This window comes from Balaenoptera borealis (assembly GCF_965194805.1).
Source record: "Balaenoptera borealis genome assembly, chromosome: 5".
NCBI lineage: Eukaryota > Metazoa > Chordata > Mammalia > Artiodactyla > Balaenopteridae > Balaenoptera > Balaenoptera borealis.
The window spans coordinates 80713721-80741702 of NC_138862.1; the positions used below are offsets into that span (position 1 = coordinate 80713721).

The 27982-nt window shown below is 44.1% G+C and overlaps 1 protein-coding gene across 10 annotated transcripts in view; it reads right to left on the reverse strand.

Moving 5' to 3' along the window:
* The window catches only part of ST6GAL1 (ST6 beta-galactoside alpha-2,6-sialyltransferase 1), a 138028-nt gene that overhangs the window by 92027 nt on the left and 18019 nt on the right, over positions 1–27982 (reverse strand). For 8 of the 10 annotated variants that reach the window (XM_082393540.1, XM_082393539.1, XM_082393541.1 and 5 more), the window contains exon 2: positions 21448–21586. The exons of 1 other annotated variant lie outside the window; for it this stretch is intronic. The gene's annotated coding sequence lies outside the window, so the exon portion shown is untranslated. Of the gene's footprint in view, positions 1–21447; positions 21587–22571; positions 22682–27982 lie in introns of all 10 variants that reach the window. One more of the 10 variants, XM_082393542.1, reaches the window with a different exon arrangement.

Below are 27982 nucleotides of genomic sequence, written 5' to 3' on the forward strand. Positions count from 1 at the left end.
CTCAAATGATGTAAAACCAAAAATAAGATCTGTTCACAGTTACAGAAAATAAAACTTGAGTTGGAGAAAGCCCTCAAATTCCTTTGCCACTCTTGGATGATTTTTGTTCTTCTTACACAACAGATCTGTACATCAGAAGATACAATCTCTTTGTGTTGGCCGACAGAGATGGGGGCTCAGATGGTCTCCTTATCAAAGTTAATACACACAGATTCCCTTTGAGCTCAAGCTCAAGGTTGATGAAATGACGCACAGCTCACGCTCCCTTCCTCTCACCTTCTCACTTCATCTTCCCGCATGTTTTCACTCCTCATGAACAAATTCCTGGACCTCAACGTACTTGCCTGCCGCAGAGCCCAACCGTTTGCAGACAAGCGTTCCCCAGCATAGTCGGCCACCATCCTTAGCATTAATGGAGTCTCACCGAGAGTCACTAGTAACAGAAATCTATCTCTGCCACAATCACCAAAAGATGCCTTGAGGAAGGTCATGGTTGTCCACATTAATAAAGGTTAGGGATGATTGCAAATGTGAATATAAGGATCTGCCATCCCTGTGATACGCTCTGTATAGAGCTTTGCTCTCTGTCACCAGTCAGGGTAACCAGTCCCTAAGTTTCCTCGTCAAGAGAAGCAAAACTTCCTATTATTCCAATAAGGCAAAATTATATATACATAATAAGTTTTAACTTGTGAGTCACATAGAGCTAGGTTTGAAGTCCACCTCCACTGCTTACTGGCTCTGTCACCTAGGGCAACTTAGCTGAATTCTTGGGCCTCAGTTTATTCGTCTGTACACAGGGATAGTGTTATCTCTATCATAGGGTTGTGGGGAGAGTTAAATGAGAAAAGAAACACCCAGCACACAATCAATGTTCAAGGTGGCAGCTATTATCATGGATCTTAGAAACAGAAGTATCCTGGGCAATCATTCAGTAGGTTTCCTTCAGCTTTTAGCAGGGTCTTATCGACTGCTCTTGGTATGTAAGAAAGCTTATGCTGAGTTTTATCAAGGTTGAGGTTGGAAACAGAAGATCAATGGGCCAGGGTAGGGGTCAAGCCTTTCTCCAGGCTCTCATGGGACAACATTCCCTGACTATGAACTGTAATGTATGTGCTCACAGGATGGGCCTTGAGAACTTAAAAACAAAGACAAGAAGACCTGGGAATACTGGGAAGAGATAGAAAGACATCTGCCCGCCAGCAGTCCCTGAGAAACATGAAGTGCTCAGTGCCCTGATGGCAGGGCTGTGGGTCTAGAGGCTCAGAAGCTAAGGAGACCAGTGCAGGTTGCCCAGGACACAACACAGGAAGCTATGGCCCCAAAATATATACTTGCTTTGGCTTCTGCTTTCCCTCCCAGAGTTGGGATCATTTCTGACTTTGCATAGCTCCTAAACTCAACCTCCGCCGGAACCTTCACACACCCAAGTCCTCCCCAGCACATGCGTGCAGAGGGCAGACACACACCTGGCCCCGAGTCCTTAAAGCACACCCGCTATGTGGTATCACAGATTGCTTGAACAGGAGCAACAGGGATCTTTGAAGGCAGCTCATTCCATCTGCAGATAGCTCTGAGTTTATAGTTTTAGACTGTAGATTCACTGATCCAGAATCTACTTCCCTTGACTTCTACCTTTAAGATCTAGTTCTAAGAGTAATGAATTTTTAAAAGATGAAAGTCTTTGCATGATATTTTTTCAATCAATTCATGTCATAATACTTACAGCCAATATTTATTGTGGGCCAGCAGTAAGTCACACCTTACAGGCAGCAAAGTACCATATAGTGTTTCCTGAACTTGCCAGATCCTAATATCATCCTGGGTACCTATTATATCCACTGCTCCCCAGGCCCAACCCAGGCCAAATCAGAGAGCCCCAGGTGACTAAGATCAGGCAAATTGGAGACTGGCGGCCTAGTGGATCAGGTGTGGCAAACCTGGGTCCACTACCTGATTCCATCATTTACTCACTGTGTGACCTTGGGCAAGTTATTTAGCCTCTCTGAGCTTCAGTCCTGTATCTGTGACTTCAGAATGATAACAGCATCTACCTTTATGGTATTCAGAGGAATAAATGAAACGCCATAAACCACTTAGCACAAACCCTGCCAATAGTGTCATCGTCACTGATCCTATTGACTCCAGAGCAACCCTGTTATTTTTGTTGAGTGCTACAAAATTTGCAATTAAAATGGGTGAGACAAGGATTTAAACTCAGGTCTGACCATCTCTAAAGTCTAAGTGCCTACACCCAGCAGCAGGGGAAGGAGGAGTTAAATGGGCAAGAGGCCCAGTGGCACAGAATGACCAGGTCCTGGCTCCAAATTCACTCTCGGACTCAGCTCGGATTGCATCCTCAGGAGCCAACATCGGGCAGGAGCTCTGGCCAGCAAGACGCCCCCAGCGCCACAGTAAGGAAAGAAAGGTTGCCCTGGACTTCCTCCTGCCTCTGCTTCTGCTTCTCCCCTATATGCCACCCCCCTCCCCTTCCTTTTGGGACCATTCAGAATGCCCACTTTTTCTCCAGGTCTGTACCTAGCTCTCCTGGGAGTCAGGCTGGGGACAGAGTTGAAGAGGCTGTCCTGGGGAGCTGGGCAGGTCGTGCTTCGCTCCTCAACTGCGAGACTTGGCATTATTGCTTCATTCCTCTGGGACCCTCTCTCTCTGCAATGGGGTCCATTTGCAGGAATGCTCCCAGCACACTGCCTGGCTCACCTGTCAATCAGTTAATAGCACCACAGCCTTAGCCTATCGCTTCTCTTTCTCTAAAGTCCCGTGACCTTGCATTTCAGTTAAAGTGGGGTCACCTGTGACTCATACTTAAACAGTTTAATTAAGGAGCCCGTATTCATTTGTCCATACAAATATGCCCCAAGTACAGGTGATATAGAAATAAATAGGGTCCAGTTCCTACTCCTGAGGCCTTAGAGAAAGGGGAAGACCCATAAACTGATAGGTGGAAAGACCAAGTAAGGCATTAAGAACTAAGAGCTGGGGTGGTGCCAACTCTGCTAGAGGAAGTCAGAAAAGGTAAAGTTCATCCTGGGTTTTGAAGGATGAATAAGAGCTTACCAGGCAGAAAAAGGTATGCCCAACAGAAATAAAAAAAACCCACAGTGCAAAGGCTCAGTCATGAAAGTGGGCCTGTTGTACTTAAGGAATGGTGAGAAGCTGTGAAGGGTGAGGGTATGACAGCTTCAGGGATGGGAAATGGGGTTCAACAGGATTATCTCCTCCAGACATAAGTGTATCTAGTCCCAGTTTATCCTGGAAAAAAACCTAGGACTGATGGAGGTTTTCTAAGCAAGCAAGTGATATTGTTAGATTATTTTCTCTAAACTCCGAGTTGAGCACCTAGCACTAAAAAGGAGCTTTGATGGGGCATGAAGAGGAGCCATTTCAGTTGACAGAGGAGAAGGTGCCAGAGACCATTTCTCCTCAGCCCTGGGCTGGCCTGCAGCCTCACCATCTACCCCACCAAACCCTGACCCAACTAATACTAAACTCTAGTCAAGTCTCCACTGGAATACAAGTTCCAGAAGATCTTTACAGAGCGATGGGAAGCCACAAAGATGAGAGACAGAGGAGCTGGGACCAACGATAGGGATAAACCAGAGGAGGTCAGGGAAGTATTTTATGTCTGCTGGCTCACGATGTCCTGAAAGGAACATGAGCTTTTTGGCCCAGATGGACCAGGGTTCGACTGCCATCTCTACTCCTTACCACCTGCATGACCTTGTGTAATTCATTTGACATCTCAGAGGCGGTTTTCTCATCCATTACATGGAGATAACAAACGCTACCTCAAAGACTTGTTCTGAGGATTAAAACTACATCACTTATTTCAAGTGGCCAGCATATCATCCACTGTAAGATGGATCTCTAAATATTACTTAACTGATTTTAATATTTAATATTACTTAGCTGATTTTAAATCAGCTCATTTTTGTCTTATGGGGGAGGAGGACATCAGACTAAAAGACCTTCAAAAAACCATGGGTCCCACTGAAGCAGAATGGAATCAGCCCCATGAGATACACTCTAAGCAGTTACGAATTCCTAGGTGAGACCCTGATCCATCCCTTCCAAGTTTCTCTCTGCCCTCGGTGGCTGTTTGCAGTTTCTGTAGGATAGCATCACATTTCCCACCAGAGCCCCTGGGCCCAGGAGAGCTTGGGGCCTTGCAGCCTAGGGCTTTTCAGAGGGCTCACATGACAACCTGGCAGGGCACAGCCATTCCCAGCCAAGGCATTAATAATACATAGCTTTTTCCACAAACTCTGGCAAACAGTCTAAAGTGAGAAGTGAAAACATTGAGTCCAAATCCTCACTGGGGCTGAGAGCAGAGGAGGCCAAAATAACTTGCCTTATCAGGGCTAAATCATGGGATTGAGTCAGAGCTCTTTTCACGGGTGGTGGCCAAAGGAAATGGTTGGTGATAAAAGCTAAGAAATGTAGGGGAAACTGTGTTCCTTGCAGAATAAACTGCCTATGTCACCTATGAGTGATTTCAGTGGAATGTTTCAGTGACCCAGAGGCACAGAGAAAGGAGTCCGTGAGACATGGCTGAGGAATGAATTCGGCCGCGGATAGCATCTCAGCAACAGCCCCAAACACAGCTGCCACCACAGGCAGCCCAGAGACCCCGAGGCAGGGGACCTTAAGAAGCGCAGGTCAATCCCCTGCACAAGCAGTGGGACAAGTGGAGTAAGTTTCAGCAGGACTTTTGTCTCCTTTGTATCATATCAGCACCAAACTAGTGCCTGGCCTCAAGGCACTCAGGTGTATGAATAACTAAAGAGATACGTGGTGGAGGAAGAACACGGGCTCCGGGTCCGGCAGCACCAGTTAGTAACCATGCAAATCTAAGCCAGCCCCTTGTCCTCTCTGGGCCTCAGTCTTCTCATCAGGAAAATGGGACAATGACAAGCACTTTGAAAGTTCTTATAAGAATAAAATAATGAATGGAAAAGCCCCTACAAGAATGCTTGGTAGGCAGCAGGCACTCTAGAAACAGGCTTCTCAGAATTAGCCCTCAGTCCTCCAATATAGATGAGTCCTTGAATATCAACTGTTGCCAATTCTCATAGTTGGAAGAGGGAGGAGGAGATTGGGAGGAACAATGAAAAGAGAAGGTAAAGCAACTGAAGGTGATAAATCAAAGGAAAGTAAAGAAGACCCCTAAGGTCACCCCTCCCTGTGTAACCTTGGACAAAGTCACGCACTTCTCTGGGTCTCAGAATTCTCTGGTAAGATGGGGGGCTAGACTTAATCAGTGGTCTTCACATTGTGCTCCAGGAAGCCTAGAGAGTCCGTGGAGACACTGAGGGGCTGTCTCGGGGTGGGGAGAAAGCAGACAGGCAGGTCCCCAGGCAGCTTCAGGAAGCTTCCTATGGCAGGTGTTCTTCTGAAGAAACAGTTCCACACCTGGTCCTTAACTTTTTGAAAGCTAATGCTTTCTCCAAAGTCACCAGCATCCTCCCAACTACCGGTTCTCTCCAGGAACCTAGTACAGGACCCTCACTCTCAGGGTTGTGCAAGCCGGGTTGGCACCCAGTGCCTCCTTAAATTTTGAACCCGAGGCACCTCACTCGCCTCACACGAGTACCTGAGTCCCCGGCCCATCTTCAGTGCCGGTACTCACTCACCTCCTTTGCATCTGGCACCTCCCTCCCTGGAAATCTCTCGCCACTACCTTCTATGGCGCTGCCTTCCAAAGGGACAGTGTTCCGCTTCTTTCTGGCTCCTCTCCTTCCTCCTGGGCAAGAGGAATGGGACAGGGAGAGAAAAGTACGCCAGGCAAGGGGAAAGCATGATGCGGAGGGGACTTTGGACAGGCTGAATCTGAGCGGTTGGTTGAAGTGCAAAAGGCAGCTGCATAAGGCAGGTATGGAACCTGGGAGAAGGAGTTGGGACAGAGAGATTTTCTCCCCTACCTGGCAGGTTCTTCTCTCCCACCCACTTCTTTTTTCCTTGCCGCCCTTCCTCTGCTCGCATCAGGTCCACGTCACCTAACGTTAGGACGCTCTCAATAGCCTCCTAACCCATGCCCACTTCCCATCGCTCAGCTCACGCGAGATTACTCTCCCAAGCCCAGCTCTGGATAGTCACAGCCCTCCTCCAAGACTTAAAATAGCACCTTCCCTGTTTGCTCCACCAAGTCCAAATTCCTCAGTCTAGCATCCAAGCCTGCACTCCCGCCTTACCGCCACGCCTCCAAGCAACACCCCACTGCATGCAGAGGCACCCCTAAGTTGTAGGCCACCTGGTGAGCCGCAACTCCCTGACTTTCCCCGCACTCTCTTCCTCCTTCAGTACACCTCACCACTCACCCCAAGTCCACATGTCGAATCTTCGCACTGCAAACAGCACACCCAATCCCCTCTCTTCCCAGATCCTGCATCCAGGCTTGCCAAAGCCTACAGCGGTTTGCAGATGTTGGAGAGTACACTTCCCTCCTTCTGCTTGGCCAATAATTTCAGTACAATAGCAGGTATTGCGAAAGCAAGGCCCTTGCCTCATCAATTACGAGCCACAAGGTAGAAAATAATCACCTGCCCTGCGTGGGCCACAAGTAAACTGTAAGCTGCAGGTAGGTTACATTTAACAATGTATCTTCAATAGGAAGCTTGTCAGCCACAGGGAAGCTGCCATCTCCACTTGTTTCTCTCTTTATTGCCTTTTGCACCTAGCCCAGCTGTGGGCTCCAGCAGGCTCTCAGTAAATACTAATTGAATTAATTAATGAGATCCTCCTGCTGGGAGCACAGAACTAATTCCATAAAAAATAGTTATGGAGCTATTGCCATGAAAAATAATCCCTTGCCTTTTCCATTTGAAGATGACCCAACCAATGATGGAAATGTTCTAAAACTGGATTCTGGTAATTGTTGCACAACCCAGGAAATTTACTAAAAATCACTGAATTTACACTTAAAGCAAGTTAATTTCATGGAATATAAATTATACCTCAATAAAGATGGTTTTTAAAAAATCTGTATGATGAATAACTCTACCACGGTGGCTCACTGTGTAATAAGTTGACTGAGTCATGAGCACATTCAAAAACAAAGAAACAACAAAAAAGGATGACCCAGCCCTGTAAGGTGTGGCCCTGAGCTTAGTCTCGGTCCCCATGGGATCAGCGGCAGCTGTGAATGGCTGGGGATGGGTAACCTCACGGAATAGTCTGGGTTGTTAGGGTGGGGAGAGCACTGGGATGGCCAGGCATTGGGTCAGTCTACAGTCAGGGTGCAGCTTAAAGTGAGCTGATCCTATAGAACGTTCCACATGGGCCTCTGCAGTAGATCAAGGCTAAGGAATCAGACTCCAAGCCAGAATCACTTCCCCGAGGACGCATCCTCCGATCTCAGACTGGTTCACTCACACAGCACCAGAGAATTTCCTTTACAGAAATCCCACAATTCATGAGTTTACACTCAGTTGTGTTATTATTAAATTCATATTTGTCTCTCTCTGTAGACCACGTGCTGCATGAGGTCAAGGACTCTAGCTCTGGTGCTCACAGTGCCTAGTACGGAAGCAAGCACACAGTAGGTGCTCACTCTTAAAGTTGATTGGCTGCTGAATGAGTGAATGGACACTCATCTTTGACTGAAGTGGAACAAGGGATACAGACACCCCATTTTCTTTCAGTGCAGCATGGCAGTGCAGCTGGGTGTTCATGATTGTTAAGGGCCCCTGGAGAGGAGAGGGAACCAGCGTTCTCCAGGGGGGTAACTCACTACACCACCCCTACTTAGCCCTCCCAATCTATCCACTAGGTATTGTTACTGCCCTGTTTACAGTGAGGAAACTGAGGCTCTGCACCTGGAACCCAGATCTGTCAGGTTGTTGTGGGAATTAAATGAGTAAATATACATAAAGCACTTAGTACCTGGTACATCATAAGTGCTATATAATTCTCAGCTACCATTATTATTTTCCCCAGCACATTAAAGTTGCCTCTCCATCTGTAAGTGAAAAGAAGAGAAGATCGCGAGCACAGGGAGGGCCTGAGGCCATGGCAGCTTCCCTTGGCACCTCAGACCTCCAAACACTGAGAAAAGTCATCCTGGGTCAGCTCCAGAGGTTTCTTCAGCTCAGCTGCCAGTAAGTACAGATGCTGGCACATGGGGACCAGGGAGGGAAAGGGTGGAGGAGAACCTAACCCACAGCCCAGTAAAAAATCAACACTTACAGGTTGTTTGCTCATCTATGGGAAACAAACAAAAATAACCTCCCCTGGAAAAATACTCAGCTCTATAAAATGTCACTTTCCTGGAGCCACCCAGGACAATGAAGAAAGATCCTGTAGCCGGCTAACTGGATCAGAAAACAAGGGAAGCCAGACTTCCAGGGCAGCTCCAGAAATGGTGGGAGGGGGCTATCAGCAGTAGGTCCTTTTGCTTCTCACACTTAAAAAGTACAGGCTGGGGTCTAGATTCATACAGCAGACCTGACCTGAGAGCAGAAAGGGTAAGAGTCACACAACTAGCCCCTAGAGAAAGGGAAATGAAGACCACCATGAGCTACCACGGCACACCTATTAGAACAGCTAAAATTAAAATAGGACACCCCAAATGCTGCTGAGGAGATGGAAAAAGTGGATCTTTCCTACATTGCTGGTGGGAGCAGAAAACTATACAGTCACTCTAGAAAACAATCTGGCAGTTTCTTAAAAAATTAAAAATACACTTGCCATACAACTCAGCAATTGCACTCCTGAGCATTTATCCTGGAAAAATACAGAAAAAATGTTTTGGCTTCTGTTTTTTTGGAAAAATTAAATCTATATGGGCTTCCTCGGTGGCACAGTAATTGGGAATCCGCCAGCCAATGCAGGGGACACGGGTTTGAGCCCTGGTCCGGAAGGATCCCACATGCCGTGGAGCAACTGGGCCCCGTGCGCCGCAACTTCTGGGCCTGTGCTCGAGCCCGCGAGCCACAGCTGCTGAGGCCCACGTGCCTAGAGCCCGTGCTCCACAACAAGAGAGGTCACCGCAGTGAGAGGCCCGCGCGCTGCCACAAGGAGTGGCCCCCGCTTGCTGCACCTGGAGAGGGCCTGCACGCAGCAATGAAGACCCAACACAGCCAAAAGTAAATAGATAAAATAAATAAATCTATTTTAAAAAATCAATTAAAAAATTAAGTTTATGTTCACATAAAAACCTGTACACAATTGTTCATAGCAGCTTTATTTGTTATAGTCAAAAACTAGAAACAACTAAAATGTTCTTCATTAGGTCAATAATGAAACTGTGATACATCCATACAACGGAATACCACTCATCAGTAAAAAAGAGCAAATTATTGGTATACTCAACAACCCGGATGGACCTGAAGTGCATTATGATGAGTGAAAACAAGCCAGTCTCAGAAGGTTGCATATCATATGACTCTATTTACAGAACACTCTCAAAATGACAAAATTATAGGGATGAGAAAAGGGAGAAAGGGCCGGGCCGGTGTGATGATGAATGGGTGGCATGAGAAAGACCTTTGTGTGGAGGAATAGTTCTGTACCTTGATTGCCGTGGTGGCTCCACTAATCTAAACATGTGAGAAAATGACACAGAGCTCTACACACAGTTGTACCAACCTCAGATTCCTAGTTTTGACATTGTACTATAATTGTATAAGATGAAACCAGTGGAAGAAACTAAATGAAGGATACACCAGACCTCTCTGTACTATCTTCGCAACTCCCCCTGAATCTATAATTGTTTCCAAATTAAACATTAAAAATAAATAAATAAAAGAGGTGCACAGACAGTAAGAGGGCATCTGGGATTCCAGCCCACATCCTTCTACTCCAAAAATCCCAGGGCTCCAATCAAATGACTTACAATTTGGTATGCACCATGACATTGTGTATCTCCATGCCTTTGCACATACAAACTTCTACCTAGACTGCCCTTCCCCTGCCTAGCTAACTTATAATTTCCTTTAAGACCCAAGTCACATACCTTTACATCCTGGAAGCTTCCCTGACTTCCCACGCTAAGATTACTGATCTTCCTTTGTATTTCCTGAGCACAGCACTAGTCAACTGAATTGTAATTCTTAGTTTATGTGTTACTGTCTCCTACCACGTGGAAGCCACAGAACTGGAAAATATATTTGCAGTATATTGCAAATAAAAAAACTTGTCTGTAGAATATATAAAGAACTCTTACAATCCAATCATAAGAAGACAATCCAATTTTTTTAAATGAACAAAAGATCTGAACAGACATTTCATCAAAGGAGACATGCAGATGTCAAATAAGCACATGACAAGATGCTCAACATCATTAATCTTCAGAGAGATGCAAATAAAACCATGAGCTATCACTACCCACCTATTAGAATAGCTAAAATTAAAAAGACTGACCAAACCAAGTGTTGACAAGGAAGTGGAGCACCTGAAACTCTCATATGCTGCTGGTGGAAGTATAAACTAGTACAACTGCTCTAGAAAAAAGCTTGGCAGCTTCTTAAGAAGCTAAACATACACCTACCATATGACCCAGCCATTCTACTCCTAGGTATTCACCCAAAAAGAATGCATATGCCCCCGCAAAAAATTTTTCACAAATGCTTATAGTGGCTTTTTTTCAAACCGAACAACTTTTCATTGAAGTATAGTTGATTTACAATGTTGTATTAGCTTCAGGTGTACAGCAAAGTGATTCAGTTATATGTATATGTATATGTATATATATATGTATATTGTTTTTCAGATTCTTTTCCATTATAGGTTATTACAAGATATTGAATATAGTTCCCTGTGCCATACAGTAGGTCCTTGTTGTTTATCTATTTTATATATAGTAGTTTGTATCTGCTAATCCCAAACTCCTAATTTATCCCTCCCCACGCACTTTCCTCTTTGGTAACCATAAGTTTGTTTTCTATGCCTGTGAGTCTATTTCTGTTTTGTAAATTAGTTCATTTGTATCATTTTTTTGGATTCCACATGTAAGTGATATCAAATGATATTTGTCTTTCTCTGCCTGACTTATTTCACTTAGTATGATAATCTCTAGGTCCATCCATGTTGCTGCAAATATATATATAGGCTTTATTTTAACAGCCAAAAATTGGGAACAACCCCAAAACTCTGTCAACAGATGAATGGATAAACAAATCTTGGTATTTCCATATGGTGGGACACTATTCAGCAATAAAGGAATGAACTACTGATACACAAACACGGATGAATATCAAAATAATTATGCTGAGTGTAAGAAAAGCATATCTGTATTGTGCTATTTATGTAAAGTTCTAGAAAATGCAAACCAATCTATAGCGATAAAGCAGATTAGTGGTTGCCTAGGGATGGGAGGCAGGACATGGAGAGGCGCAGAAGGGAGGGATTAGGTGAAGGAAGAAACTTGGGGGGTTAATGGTTATGCTCATTAACCTGACTTGTGCGGAGAACTTCATAAGTGTATACATATGTCGAAACTCACCAAATTGTACAATTTAAGTATATGCAGGTTTTTGTCTCTCAATTATACCTTAATAGAGCTGCATGGAAAAAAAAATGGGTATCATTTAATAAGCATCTACTTTATGGGAAGAACATTATAAAAATAATTTTTAATCTTCACTCAAAGTAGGTATTATTCAGCCCATTTTCCATATGAGGAAACTGAGTCAGAAAGGCAAGGTAGTCATGCAGCTACGGTCAAGCCAGGCTCAAACCCAGATCAAACGTCTTCAAAGCTGGGGCACTCTTCTCTGCATTGTGATGCCTTCCCACAATAGTGACTTTCCAGCGTGAAGACCCCTGTCCTAAGAAAGGCCTCAAGGAGGAATCTGAAAGAATCACTGGGATGCCAGGGGATGTCCGGCATCACTGAGGTGACACCCTCTCCCTTCTGGGTTGCCATTGCCACAAATTCCTCTAACGGTCAAGACCAGCCCATCACAGGTACTGGGCCAGACAGGCTAAGGCAGAGAGTGGGCTGTACCTCCTCCCCAGAACATTCTTCCCTCTGCAGCCAGAGTGGTTTGGTGTGACAGACCCTGACCAGACATTCAGAACAGACCCCAGCTCCACTTGTGTCACAGACAAGGCCCTTTCCCTTTCTGGGCCCCCCTCCCTCAGATATAAGACGTGAAGGCCAACCAACTCGCTCTCCAAGGAACTCTTTCAGCCCTAATTCATATTCTGAGGGCCCTGCTGAAGTGAGCTTTTCCTCCTTCTGTACTGATCATGTGCTACAGACGAAAAGGATTCTAGATTATCTACAAAACTGTACCCTCGGCTCCCCCATAGACCCCAGCTCCACAGACAAACATACCCAGCCCACTTAGCAGCTACCCAAATCGCTCCCTCAGCCACTCCACCTCCTCCCCCTGCCCCGACCCCTCTGCAAGGACTTTCCATAGACCCTGACCCACCCTTTGCTGCTTCGTTCCCAGTTTTCAGGGTTCTGGGAACCCTGGGACACACAGAGCCATTTGAGACATAATTTCTCCCTTTCGAATTCTTGCAGGAAAGATTGGAGCTGAGTGGTTACTGGCTAAGGTACGTCATATACAGTCTTGATGTAGGCAGCTCCTCCCCTGTCCCTTGTCACATCCATGTGCCCAAGGCTGGGCCAGAATCTCTTGCCCAAACAGGCCAGGATATTTGGCTGGGTACACAGTAGGCTTTCAGTAAATATCTATAAAACTGAATTAAATCCCTGTTGCCAGAGGAATAATCTCTTGCTTAAACATGGAGGAAAATCCAGCAGACCTAACTCGGTACATTCCCCCTGCAAAGAGCACTGAGAGGACAGAGGCCAAGAAGGCCCCTGCTTCTCACTGTCGGAGAGGCCTGGGGCATCCCATGGATGAGGGAACTAGGCTTCAGCGCTCTATGGGTGCGCCCTCACTCTGATGCTGTGTTACTGCACAGGGAACAGCCATTGGGGTTAGAAAGGAACAGTGAAGCTTTTCATAAAGCTCCGAGCACTTCCAGCTGCAGCTGTTCCCCTAGCCTCAGAGATGAAATGATGTTCCCCAAGGGAAAGGAGCCTGGGGGAACAAGTACTGGGGGGCAAGTACTTACTGTAAAGAACACTCACGAACTTTGAGAAGCTGCAGAGGGCACAAACAGGCTTAGTTTACATCCCTGTTACTTTTGAATTGTGAAATCTTGGGCAAGTACGTCTCTTTCACCTCTGAGACTCAGTTTCTACATCTGCCACATGGGGATAGAAATACCCACTTTGTTAGGTCATTACGGAATTAGAGACCAGAGCACAAGCACAGATCCTGGAACCACCCTGAGCTCAGTCAACGCCCTTCTCTACCCTTCCTCGTGTATATATACTTTAAAGGTCCTCAGATAACATCTTCTCAACTGGTTTCACTGACCTAGAAAGCCAAGCCTCTGATGAGGAAGAGGACTTAACTCCAAGTGCACTGGAGAGGCACGTCGTGAAGTGCACTGGGGCTGGGGCAGCAGACACAGGGGAGGGGCTGAGGAGGGGGACGCAGGGGTGGCACCTGGAGAACACCCACATGTCTCCTTGCCAGGCACACGCAAAGGTTCAGTGAGCAAGTGGCCTCAGGAGCAGTGCCCGTCTCACCAGCCCATGTCCCTCCCTCCCCCGGAGCACACACCTTCACCTCAGGCACCGATAACCATGGCTGTGTGAACTGGCTTCTTAAAATGAAAGTGTGGCACCAGGTGGCCCCTATAGTCCTTTCCACTTTTGTAATTTTACAAACTACACTTCTACACAGTACACTGGTGCTTAACTGATGCCCTGCCTTCTCCCCATCCCCTCTTTCAAGATACTTAAAGGAGGTTGGGAGAAGGAGCCAGAAGGTTCAGAAAGCAGAGGGAGAGGGCAGAGGCTGGGGCTCCATTATGCTAATTTAATTAGCGCTAATCTGCTGACAGCAGGGCCTTGAAGAAAGAGGCTTTTGTTTAAAATTCACATTTGGCAGGAAGTGCCCCTGCTCCTCTAACCCCGCCCCTCCCCCCCCACCCACCCCCACCCCACCCCCACCCACCATCAAAGCTTGTGAGTCCAAAGCTCTGATTTCAGCCCTGGCTCTCATACCCAGCAGGGCCAGGGCTTCCTTTTCACGCTACTCTTGACTTCTTGATTTTTCCAGGAAGGAAATTTGCCCCAGATGTCGGTCAGTAAATGGAGAGTTTTCATCTGCCCTTATGAAAGGATGTCAGTAATTCACAGATTTCCCAAGAGGCGAGAGCCAAAAAGGGAAATGCCAGCCAACTTCACTTCATCAATAAACAAAAGGCTTACCAATCAATTAAACCCCCTCCCTCCACAGGCAGGGAAATTCACAATATGCAAAACATTCCATTTTCACTGTCTTATGGGACCTTAACTTATGGGATAATAAGAACAGAACCTCAGTCTTATTCATTTATTCAACTAATGCTTATTGAGCACCTACTGTTCATAGAAGAGAAAGCAAGGGATGCACAGGTGAAGGGACTTGTCCCATGCCTCCCAGCCTGTCGGGGGTAGAGCGAGCACTGGAACCAGAGGTGTGCTGGTAATCTGAATCTCCAAAACAAAAAAGCCCTGGTTTGCAGCAAAGGCTAATTTCTGTGGTATCAATTTTCCCACTAGAGCCGATTTCAGGTCACCAACAATTTTTTTTTTTAACATCTTTATTGGAGTATAATTGCTTTACATTGTTGTGTTAGTTGCCGCTGTATAACAAAGTGAATCAGCTATATGTATACATATATCCCCATATCTCCTCCCTCTTGTGGCTCCCTCCCACCCTCCCTATCCCACCCCTCTAGCTGGTCACAAAGCACCAAGCTGATCTCCCTGTGCTGCTTCCCACTAGCTATCTATTTTACATTTGGTAGTGTATATATATCCATGCTACTGTCTCACTTCGTCCCAACTTACCCTTCCCAATCCCCATGTCCTCAAGTCCATTCTCTACATCTGGGTTGTTATGCCTGTCCTGCCCCTAGGTTCTTCAGAACCATTTTTTTTTTTTAGATTCCATATATATGTGTTACCATACAGTATTTGTTTTTCTCTTTCTGACTTACTTCAATCTGTATGAGAGACTCTATGTCCATCCACCTCACTACAAATAACTCAATTTCGTTTCTTTTACGGCTAAGTAATATTCCATTATATATATGTGCCACATCTTCTTTACCCATTCATCTGTCAATGGACACTTAGGTTGCTTCCATGTCCTGGCTACTGTAAATAGTGCTGCAATGAACACTGAGGTACATGACTATTTCTGAATTATGGTTTTCTCAGGGTATATGCCCAGTAGTGGGATTGCTGGTCGTATGGTAGTTCTACTTTTAGTTTTTTAAGGAACCTCCATACTGTTCTCCATAGTGGCTGTATCAGTTTACATTCCCACCAACAGTGCAAGAGGGTTCCGTTTTCTCCACACCCTCTCCAGCATTTGTTGTTTGTACATTTTCTGATGATGCCCATTCTAACTGGTGTGAGGTGATACCTCATTGTAGTTTTGATTTGCATTTCTCTAATAATTAGTGATGTTGAGCATCCTTTCATTTGTTGGCAATCTGTATATCTTCTTTGGAGAAATATCTATTTAGGTCTTCTGCCCATTTCAGGATTGGGTTGTTTGTTTTCCTGATATTGAGCTGCATGAGCTCCTTGTACATTTTGGAGATTAATCCTTTGTCAGTTGCTTCATTTACAAATATTTTCTCCCATTCTGAGGGTTGTCTTTTCGTCTTGTTTATGGTTTCCTTTGCTGTGCAAAAGCTTTTAAGTTTCATTAGGTCCCATTTGTTTATTTTTGTTTTCATTTCCATTTCTCTAGGAGGTGGGTCAAAAAGGATCTTGCTGTGATTTATATCATAGAGTGTTCTGCGTACGTTTTCCTCTAAGAGTTTTATACTGTCTGGCCTTACATTTAGGTCTTTAATCCGCTTTGAGTTTATTTTTTATACGGTGTTAGGGAGTGTTCTAATCTTATTCTTTTACATGTAGCTGTCCAGTTTTCCCAGCACCACTTACTGAAGAGGCTGTCTTTTCTCCATTGCATATTCTTGCCTCCTTTATCAAAGATAACGTGATCATATGTGCATGGGTTTATCTCTGGGCTTTCTATCCTGTTCCATTGATCTATATTTCTATTTTGTGCCAGTACCATACTGTCTTGATTACTGTAGCTTTGTAGTATAGTCTGAAGTCAGGGAGCCTGAGTCCTCAGGCTCCATTTTTCCTTCTCAAGAATGCTTTGGCTATTCGGGGTCTTTTGTGTCTCCATACAAATTGTGAAATGTTTTGTTCTAGTTCTGTGAAAAATGCCATTGGTAGTTTGATAGGGACTGCACTGAATCTGTAGATTGCTTTGGGTAGTATAGTCATTTTCACAATGTTGATTCTTCCAATCCAAGAACATGGTATATCTCTCCATTTGTTTGTATTGTCTTTAATTTCTTTCATCAGTGTCTTATAGTTTTCTGCACACAGGTCTTTTGTCTCCTTAGGTAGGTTTATTCCTAGATATTTTATTCTTTCTGTTGCAGTGGTAAATGGGAGTGTTTCCGAAATTTCTCTTTCAGAATTTTCATCATTAGTGTATAAGAATGCAAGAGATTTCTGTGCATTAATTTTGTATCCTGCTACTTTGCCAAATTCATTAATTAGCTCTAGTAGTTTTCTGGTAGCATATTTAGGATTCTCTATGTGAAGTATCATGTCCTCTGTAAACAGTGACAGTTTGACTTCTTCTTTTCAGATTTGAATTCCTTTTATTGCTTTTTCTTCCCTGAGTGCTGTGGCTAAAACTTCCAAAACTATGTTGAATAATAGTGGTGAGAGTGGGCAACCTTGTCTTGTTCCTGATCTTAGAGAAAATGGTTTCAGTTTTTCACCATTGAGAATGATGTTGGCTGTGGGTTTGTCATATACGGCCTTTATTATGTTGAGGGAGTTTCCCTCTATGCCTACTTTCTGGAGGGTTTTTATCATAAATGGGTGTTGAATTTTTTCAAAAGCTTTTTCTGCATCTATTGAGATTATCATATGGTTTTAACCCTTCAGTTTTTTAATATGGTGTATCACATTGATTGATTTGTGTATATTGAAGAACCCTTGCATTCCTGGGATAAACCCCACTTGATCATGGTGTATGATCCTTTTAATGTGCTGTTGGATTCTGTTTGCTAGTATTCTGTTGAGGATTTTTGCATCTATGTTCATCAGTGATATTGCCCTGTAGTTTTCTTTTTGTGTGATATCTTTGTCTGGTTTTGGTATCAGGGTGATGGTGGCCTCATAGAATGAGTTTGGGAGTGTTCCTCCCTCTGCTATATTTTGGAAGAGTTTGAGAAGGATAGGTGTTACCTCTTCTCTAAATGTTTGATAGAATTCACCTGTGAAGCCATCTGGTCCTGGGCTTTTGTTTGTTGGAAGATTTTTAATCACAGTTTCAATTTCAGTGCTTGTGATTGGTCTGTTTATATTTTCTATTTCTTCCTGGTTCAGTCTCGGGAGGTTGTGCTTTTCTAAGAATTTGTCCATTTCTTCCAGGTTGTCCATTTTATTGGCATATAGTTGCTTGTAGTAAACTCTCATGATCCTTTGTATTTCTGCAGTGTCAGTTGTTACTTCTCCTTTTTCATTTCTAATTCTATTGATTTGAGTCTTCCTTTTTTTCTTGATGAGTCTGGCTAATGGTTTATCGATTTTGTTTATCTTCTCAAAGAACCAGCTTTTAGTTTTATTGATCTTTGCTATTGTTTCCTTCATTTCTTTTTCATTTATTTCTGATCTGATCTTTATGATTTCTTTCCTTCTGCTAACTTCAGGGGTTTTTTTGTTCTTCTTTGTCTAATTGCTTTAGGTGTAAGGTTAGGTTGTTTTTTTTGAGATGTTTCTTGTTTCTTGAGGTAGGATTGTATTGCTGTAAACTTCCCTCTTAGAACTGCTTTTGCTGCATCCCATAGGTTTTGGGTCTTCGTGTCTTCATTGTCATTTGTTTCTAGGTATTTTTTGATTTCCTCTTTGATTTCTTCAGTGATCTCTTGGTTATTTAGTAGCGTACTGTTTAGCCTACATGTGTTTGTAACTTTTACATTTTTTTTCCTGTAATTGATATCTAGTCTCATATCATTGTGGTCAGAAAAGATACTTGATATGATTTCAATTTTCTTAAATTTACCAAGGCTTGATGTGAGACCCAAGATATGATCTATCCTGGAGAATAGAGCACTTGAGAAGAAAGTGTATTCTGTTGTTTTTGGATGGAATGTCCTATAAATATCAATTAAGTCCATCTTCTTTAATGTGTCATTTAAAGCTTGTTTCCTTATTTATCTTCATTTTGGATTATCTGTCCATTGGTGAAAGTGGGGAGTTAAAGTCCCCTACTATTACTGTGTTACTGTTGATTTCCCCTTTTATGGCTGTTAGCATTTGCCTTATGTATTGAGGTGCTCCTATGTTGGGTGCATAAATATTTACAATTGTTATATCTTCTTCTTGGATTGATCCCTTGATCATTATGTAGTGTCCTTCTTTGTCTCTTGTAATAGTCTTTAAAGTCTATTTTGTCTGATATAAGAATTGCTACTCCAGCTTTCTTTTCATTTCCATTTGCATGGAATATCTTTTTCCATCCCATCACTTTCAGTCTGTACGTGTCCCTAGGTCTGAACTCGGTCTCTTGTAGACAGCATATATAGGGGTCTTGTTTTTGTATCCATTCAGCCAGTCTATGTCTTTTGGTTGGAGCATTTAATCCATTTACATTTAAGGTAGTTATCGATAGGTGTGTTACTATTACCATTTTCTTAATTGTTTTGGGTTTGTTTTTGTAGGTCTTTTCCTTCTCTTGTGTTTCCTGCCTAGAGAATTTCCTTTAGTATTTGTTGTAAAGCTGGTTTAGTGGTGCTGAATTCTCTTAACTTTTGCTTGTCTGTAAAGGTTTTAATTTCTCCGTCGAATCTGAATGAGATCCTTGCTGTGTAGAGCAATCTTGGTTGTAAGTTTTTCCCTTTCATCACTTTAAATATGTCCTGCCACTCCCTTCTGGCCTGCAGAGTTTCTGCTGAAAGATCACCTGTTAACCTTATAGGGATTCCCTTGTATGTTATTTGTTACTTTTCCCTTGCTACTTTTAATATTTTTTTCTTTGTAGTTAATTTTTGATAGTTTGATTAATATGTGTCTTGGTGTGTTTCTCCTTGGATTTATCCTGTATGAGACTCTCTGTGCATCCTGAATTTGATTGACTCTTTCCTTTCCCATGTTAGGGAAGTTTTCAATTATACTGTCTTCAAATATTTTCTAAGACCCTTTCTTTTTCTCTTCTTCTTCTGGGACCCCTATAATTCGAATGTTGGTGCATTTAATGTTGTCCCAGAACTCTCTGAGCCTGTCCTCAATTCTTTTAATTCTTTTTTCTTTATTCTGCTCTGCAGTAGTTATTTCCACTATTTTATCTTCCAGGTCACTTATCCGTTCTTCTGCCTCAGTTATTCTGCTACTGATTCCATCCAGAGAATTTTTAATTTCATTTATTGTGTTGTTCATCATTGTTTCTTTGCTCTTTAGTTCTTCTAGGTCCTTGTTAAAAGTTTCTTTTATTTTCTCCATTCTATTTCCAAGATTTTGGATTTACTATCCAAAATACTGTCATTACTCTGAATTCTTTTTCAGATAGACTGCCTATTTCCTCTTCACTTGTTTGGTTTGGTGGGTTTTTACTTTGCTCCTTCATCTGCTGTGTATTTCTCTGTCTTCTCATTTTGTTTAACTTACTGTGCTTGGGGGTCTCCTTTCCGCAGGCTGCAGGATCATAGTTCCCATTGGTTTTGGTGTCTGCCCCCAGTGGGTGCGGTTGGTTCAGTGGGTTGTGTAGGCTTCCTGGTGGAGGGGACTGGTGCCTGTGTTCTGGTGGATGGGGCTGGATCTTGTCTTTCTAGTGGGCAGGGCTGCGTCCAGTGGTGTGTTTTGGGGTGTCTGTGAACTTTGTATGATTTTAGGCAGCCTCTCTTTTAATGGGTGGGGTTGTGTCCCTGTCTTCCTAGTTGATTGGCATGAGGTGTCCAGCACTGCAGCTTGCTGGCCATCAGGTGGAGCTGGGTCTTAGCATTGAGACGGAGATCTCTGGGAGAGCTCTTGCTGATTGATATTACATGGGGCCGGGATGTCTCTGGTAGTCCAATGTCCTGAACTCGGCTCTCCCACATCAGAGGCTCGGGCCTGACACCAGGCTGGAGTACCAAGACCCTGTCAGCCACACGGCTCTTTTGGGAAGTCTGAGGTCTACTGCCAGGGTTCAGTAGGTGTTCTGTAGGAGTTGTTCCATATGTTGATGTAGTTTTGATGTATTTGTGGGGGGGAAGGTGATCTCCATGTCTTACTCCTCTGCCATCTCTCTCTGGGCTTCTATATTCCCTCAGGGATGCAGCTCTGGAGGGTGTGGGTCACTTCTTCCATGAGTCCACTGTGGAGAAGATTGAGGGCACCCAGCATCTCTTGAAGATGCAAAACCAGCACAGTGGCGGTGCCCTCTTCCAGGACATGCAAAAGCCATCCCAAGATGCACTGGGCAAAACCCTGGACGTTAAGGAACCTGCCATGGCCATGGAAAAGAACCTGAGCCAGGCCCTTGAAGACCTGCATGCCCTGTATCCTCTATTTTATTTATTTATTTTTGGCTGTGTTGGGTCTTCGTTGCTGCGTGCAGGGTTTCTTTAGTTGCTGCAAGCTGAGGCTACTCTTCATTGCAGTGCGCATGCTTCTCATTGCGGTGGCTTCTCTTGATGCAGAACACGGACTCTAGGCGTGCAGGGTTCAGTAGTTGTGGCATGAGGGCTCAGTAGTTGTGGCTCGCGGGCTCTAGAGCGTAGGCTCAGTAGTTGTGACGCATGGGCTTAGTTGCTCTGCAGCATGTGGGATCTTCCCGGACCAGGGATCAAACCCATGTCCCCTGCATTGGCAGGTGGATTCTTACCCACTGTGCCACCAGGGAAGTCCCTTAAAGTCATTTTTTAGTGAGCTTAATGGAATGATTTCCAATAACCTCCCCACATAATTTCTGTCACTCTGTCTTCCTTGGGTAGGAGAGAGAGAAAGAGAGAGAGTGTGTGTGTGTGTTTCCTGAAAGTTTGACTTCCCTTGCAGAACAGAGCAGCTGCACCAACGTTAAGCATTCCCCTGAATCTGGTGCAGTCTTACCTGGAGGATAAATTCATTCCCTTTGGAGTTCAAATTTCACCAGCAATTGAGAAAATACAACATCCTGTTAAGATTCCAAAAGACCTGCTCTGAAAAATCAAAACCTCTTCAGCCACCAAATGACCTTGCCTCCGATTGGGCTGAGATGGAAGCTGATGGTTTGAACCAGAAACAACTGCCCCTTCTTTCCTGAGACTGAGAAGAGGAGGTTTTCACCACCCCACAACAGGAGGCATTCTGCCCTCTCTGTCCCCAAGCTGGGATTCGAGTGCTCTTACCTCAGCGCTGGGACAGAGGCCTTGCCCCAGGACTTGGGCAGGTTCAAGTGGGCCAGTTCATTTCAGCTGCGGTGCAGGACTTCACTGCTTCTCTCTAAGATGCTCTTTGCAGATCTCTACCCAATTCACTCTACTCTGCCTGCAGGAAGTTAAAAAAAAACAAAGCCAAGTTGGCAGCTAAGCATCAGAGGCACATATGTTAATACACGCAGGAGGGTAAACACCCTCGCTCCTCCCACCCCTGGTCACTCCGGCCACTTCAGAACCCCTTCCAGAACTCCAGCCTCCTTCCCAGGGCTCAACCTGGCCATCTGTTCACCCAGACCTACCCCTCTGGGGCTGAGCAATTTCAGAGCGAGCTGCAGATGAAGCAAAGCAAACTCTACTAATCACTTAATCCTTGTGCTACTTGCTATTATTGGTAAGAAAAGCAAGGGTAAGAAAGCAACAGTTCTGGCATATACCCAGAGAAAACTCTAATTCAAAAAGATACATGCACCCCAATGTTCATGGCAACACTATTTACAATAGCCAAGATATGGAAGTGACCTAAATGTTCATCGACAGATGAATGGTTAAAGAGATGGTATATATATACAATGGAATATTACTCAGCCATTAAAAGAATGAAATAATGCCATTTGCAGCAACATGGATGGACCTAGAGATTATCATACTAAGTGAAGTCAGACAGAGAAAGACAAATATCAAGATATCACTTGTATGTGGAATCTGTAAAATGATACAAATGAACTTATTTACAATATAGAAATAGACTCACAGACACAGAAAACAAACCTATGGTTAAAAGAGGAAAGGGGGGTGAGGGAGGGAGGGATAAATTAGGAGTTTGGGATTAGCAGTTACAAATTACTATATATAAAATAGATAAATAACAAGGTCCTACTGTATAGCATAGGGAACTATATTCAATATCCTCTAGGAAACCATAATGGAAAGGAATATGAAAAAGGATATATATAGATATATATAGATATATATATATATATATATACACACACACACATATAGATGAATCACTCTGCTATACACCAGAAACTAACACAACATCGTAAATCAACTATACGTCAATATAAATAAGCAAACAAACAAAAGCAACTCACCCATAAATAAGGGAACTGGTGGTAGACCCAGTTCCCTTGAAGGAAAGGTAGTGGGCACAATGTGAGAAGCAAATGCCATGCACAAGATCAGGTGATGGGGTCGCGAGGCCCTGCAGAAGGAAAGGAAGCTGGTCTTACACAGAGAACAGGGCAGAGGCCCGCGGAGAGGCAAACAGGAAACCGTGCAGCCCAGAGAAGGCAGATGGTTAGGAACTTTCCAGTGGCTTCGAGGCTCGTCTGTACTTCCTATTTTTGTTCCTGTAAGCATTCCCTGAATCCCTTCAATAGACCTCTGAAGAGCTTGGTTTAGACCCGCCCAAGGGTCCCAGCTGCCTCTGACTCACTAAAAGCCGTATGGGGCTGTGAGACCAGAGGGGCTCTCCCATGAATCAGTGCGTGGCTTGGTGATAGGGCGTTAGCCATCCATTGTGGCTGCTCAAAAGCCTTTTTTTTTTTTTAACGTTCTTCCAAACATTGTGGCTGGGCTTTTGATAGATGAGGCAACGGGAAAGGACAGTTCTGGATTGCAAGTGTATCTTGTGCATTGCAGAAACATGAGAAATAAACAATAGCAGAGCTGTAGAAACTTCAGGTTTTTCTATTGTATTATAAGAATTTTCTATTAAGTGGCTTATACCAACACTTCCTATCACCCTACGAGTGTTACACATTCGATCCCAGGGTCTTCTTGCATCCCCCTTGTCCCTGAGCCCCCTACAGACTCATGTGCTTCCTGGTAGTTTTAACACAGCACCCATTTAATGCAGGACACCACTTCTGCTCCCTGACCTCCCTCCTACCCTGCACTGGCTTGACACCAAGATGTAGTTTCACTACTCTCCCTCAGCCGAAGTTTCACCCACCTCCTTCCTCATACTCAGGGTGTGTTCTCTGCTTGATCTCTCCCTGCCATCACTCCTGCCCACACGGTCCTCACACCTTATAGTCGCTGGCAGCTTCTCAGCTAATCCCCTTCCTCCTCTGTGCTCAGTCAGACCCAGAAGCACCCAAACATGACTCTAAGGAAGAGAGCAGACACATGAGAGGCTGCCTTGTCCTCATGAACTCCCTCATGCCCCCAGCAAGCATTTCCTTCAGAGGCACACTGTGTGAGGCCCTGACCCCAGACCAGAGCCAGGATTTAGAGACCCCACCCAGAACCAAAGAAGTTCATAAAATGAGCCAAGAACACACACTAAGAACTTCACACCCTAGCATCCCCACAGGTAAGTATCCTCCTGGCAAGACCATTACTAAAGGGCTCAGTTTTGAGTGAGAGAATGGGTTAGCTTGTCACAGAGTTAGGGCCGTGGCCCCAGGTCCCTGGCTTAAATGGGCAATCACCACAAGCACACAGGAGCCTTGGGGTAAAAGATAATCCTGTTGGGCTTCCCTGGTGGCGCAGTGGTTGAGAATCTGCCTGCTAATGCAGGGGACACGGGTTCGAGCCCTGGTCTGGGAAGATCCCACATGCCGCGGAGCAACTAGGCCCGTGAGCCACAACTACTGAGCCTGCACGTCTGGAGCCTGTGCTCCGCAACAAGAGAGGCCGCGATAGTGAGAGGCCCGCGCACCGCGATGAAGAGTGGCCCCCACTTGCCACAACTAGAGAAAGCCCTCACACAGAAATGAAGACCCAACACAGCCAAAAATTAATTAATTAATTAATTAAAAAAAAAAAAAGATAATCCTGTTAACCCTGGATCCATTAATCCACATTATCTGAGATGTGAGCAATTGTTCTGATTGTGTTTGGACTTGGAAGCTAAGTGAGCTAAGAGCTTTTATCAGTCCTTGGGCCTAAAACATTCCAGGATCTGGGTCACTACAAGTTTGCTGAGCCCTGCAGTCCAATCAGAAGACGCTACACCCAAGATACAGTAAGAACTTCTGCTAAAATCAGCAGACTTCATGGATTATTTCCGTGGGTTAGGGGAGAGCTAGGCCCAGCTCTTTCAATAAAAGAGCTGAAATTAAATTTGAATTGAACACTGAATACACAGGTTCTGACAAAAAGAGAAATGGCGTAGGAAGTTATTTTCAGAGAACCAGAAAGGGGAAGTTCTTCTGCCACTGCCATGTGCAAAGCATCCAAAGGACGGTGCTCCTGCTGAGAACTTTGACTGTGTTGTCACTATATTGTCTGCAGCAAACAGTCACTCCATTTTGACTGTGCTTATTTCTGGTGCCAGTGTGGATATGTGGGGCGACGCTAAGCCCTCTGCATACATGATTTCAGGCCCTGTCCCACCCCTCCACCCCCCTAATTTCTGCTGCTCAAATGCAACAACTTTCAACTCTTTTATCTATTTCTGGGGTTACATCAGTGCGTCTAAATAGCATGCTTATATGGCTCTGTTTTTTCAATGTTATATATTATCCACTGACTTCCTATTACAGAAAATGAGGATTTAGTTCTCTTTTACCACACCCCACATAACTCTTCTCCGTCCCACATTCTCCTAATAGCTTTAGACTGTTTTTTTTATTAAGTCAGCATCAGAAGTTACATTATTATGACCAGATAAATTGTTGTTCACAGCTGAACCATGGAGCCACGTGGTGTGTTTTGATTAATTCCTTTTGTGTACATTCCGTGTAAGTCCTACTATTCAGATGTTGAACTTCTTAGAATGATCCTTTCTTATTTTTTACTTCATAGCCTTTTTTTATTTGACTTCCTACATGATTTCTTCAACTTCATATTCCAAACCCTCTCCCGATTCATTTATTTCTGCTAACATACTTTTAATTTCCAAGAGCTCTCTCTTATTCTCTGAATACTCCTTTTATTGCACAGTCTTTATTTTATTAATGGAATATCTTCACTTGTCTCTATGATACTTTTATGTTGCTGTTGTTGTTGTTATTTGTCTCTTTTGGTTTCTGTCTTTCATGTTTCAAACTTTCTCAGATATCGGTTGATCTCTACCTTAAATTTAAAAGTGAGACACTGGGAACTCCCTGGCGGTCCAGTGGTTAGGACTCCACGCTTTCACTGGGAAGGGCGCGGGTTCAATCCCTAGTCAGGGAACTAAGATCCCACAAGCCGCATGGCCAAAAAAAAAAAAAAGAGAGAAGAAAAAAAAGAAGAAAAGTGATACACTAAAAAGTTGACCAGAAGCTCTGTGTGCTTGGGCAGGGCTGCTGGACTGGTGGGTCTTACCAGGGGGGATTGAAAATAATCTCTCCATTTTATCTGAAGAACTGTAAATATCAATATCTATAGGCCTTTCCTCTTAGGCTGTTAAATTTAATCATAGACTAATCTCATGACTAGGGAAATCTCATAACCCGAGCTTGCCAGCACTGTTGGAAACAACAAAAAAGGAAGGTTGGGGAAGGGGTGGTCTCACTGTTCAGTATGTGGACTTTTATTCATGCCCTCTGTTTTAGAATGGCATCTCATGCATGCCCTCCTCAGCTTGGCCTGCTGTGCTTGATCTTAATCAGATCGTAAAATTGAGTCTGTTCCTGGAAAGGTCCTTAAAAGAAATTGTAGTTACCAGGAAAAAATTTTTTTAATTTTTTCTTAGGCATAGTTTCAAATGCCAGACATTTAGGAAAGCATTAACACACGTTCACAACCACATATCAGGAATCTTTGGGGCCTGATAAGTGTCAGAATTCACAATTCTTCCTGTTTTAGAAAAGCAATATGTTGCCTAAAGACCTGCAGCAGTGGCACGGCAACTCTCCATAATTATATGGATTAATATTTCTGCAACAAAACAATAAATATTTTAACCAAGTACGTTAAACAAGGATTTATAAATAGCCTCACATTAGTCCAGATCAGGTTTTGCCACCAAATGGGTTAAGAATAAAACGTAGTTTTTCACAGATTTGGGGATTTGGGTATTGCAAATAAGGGATTGTGTATGCATTTCCTATACACCTCCTACACCTCCAGGCACATTTGCGGCATTTTCACAAGGATTTTGTCACTCTGTGGGGCTGCCTGCTTGCAATGAGATGTGGAAAAAATGAGGTAAGTTGAGCTGTGGGTGCTGGGGGAAGGCCAGGCTTAACAGGGAGACAGTCTGATGACACAGTCACTTGGAAGGTTTGAGTCTATATGCTAGCAAGCTGTGTTACCTTGAAAATGTTACTTAACCTCTCTGAGCTACAATTTCCTCATCTGTAAATCGTGGGTTATTCCAACTAATTTTGAAGTGCCGTTGTGTGGATTTAGCTGAATTTCGTCAACAATTAGGTATTGTGCCTACTATTCCTAAGGCATTGCTCTGGGCCCTAGGAGAACAATCATGAACAAAAGAGATGAAGTCCCTGCCCTCACAAAAACAACTTCCTAGTGAGAAGAGAGGCAGAATAAATAAGTCAGATGACCATCTGTGCCATAGAAGAAACACAAAGCAGGATAAAAGGGAAAGAGAGAGCCAGGTGTGATGGGAGAAGAAACAGGCACCAGATTACTATCTTATGTAAGGTGATCAGAACGACCTTTCTAATAAGGTGACATTGAAATAGAACCTAAAGGAAGAGATGGAGAAAACAATGGGAATATATGAAGGAAGGGTGTTCCAGGTGGAGGGAACAGGCTCTGTGGTAGAAATGTGCTTTATGTTTAAGGAGTAAGGTCAGTAAAGTGAAGCAGAATTAAGAGGTGGAAAAGAGCAGGAAATTTAGCCTGGGAGGACCTGCGGGCTGGCTCATGCAGAACCGTGGAGGCCCTTCTAGGAACTCTGGCTTTGCAAAGTGCAATAGGAAGCCTTTGTTGGTTTTAAGTGGAAAAATGACACACTACCACTGGAGGCCCAGGTATGAAACTATTCTAAAAATTAGAAGTAGAGATTGATCTGTCTTGGACCAGTGTGAATTTGGTGGATCAAATAAGCAGTCAGTTTCTTGGTGTATTTTGCAAGGATGGCTGGCGTGGTTTGCTGACGGATTGGGTGCAGCATGAGAGAATCGGAGTCAAGGGCGCCTCCATAGTTTTAAGCCCAAGCAACTGCAAAGATGGAGCTGTCATTTACTGAAGTGGGGAAGGCTGTCTGAGAGAGAATGGCAGCATTTCAGCCATGGACTTGTCATCACTGAGATGTCTGTTAGACACGTAAGGAGGCTTGTTGAGTTGATGGTTAAACATGAGTGTGGTGTTCGGGGGAAAGGTCTGGGATGGAGCTATACATTGAGAGTTGTCAGCATTCAGATGGTAGGAGATCTCCAGGGAGTGAGGGGACAGAGAAGAGGCCAAGTCCAAGGGCTGCTCCCTGGAGCGCTCCAAAGTGAACAAGCAAAGATGAGCCAACACAAGAAACTGAGAAAGAGAAGCCAGTGACAGAAGAGGAGAACCAAAGAGGGTGATGCTCCAGAACCAGAAGAAGAAACTTTTTCAAGGTGGACAGAGTGATCAAATACATAAAATGCTACTGACACATCAAGATAAG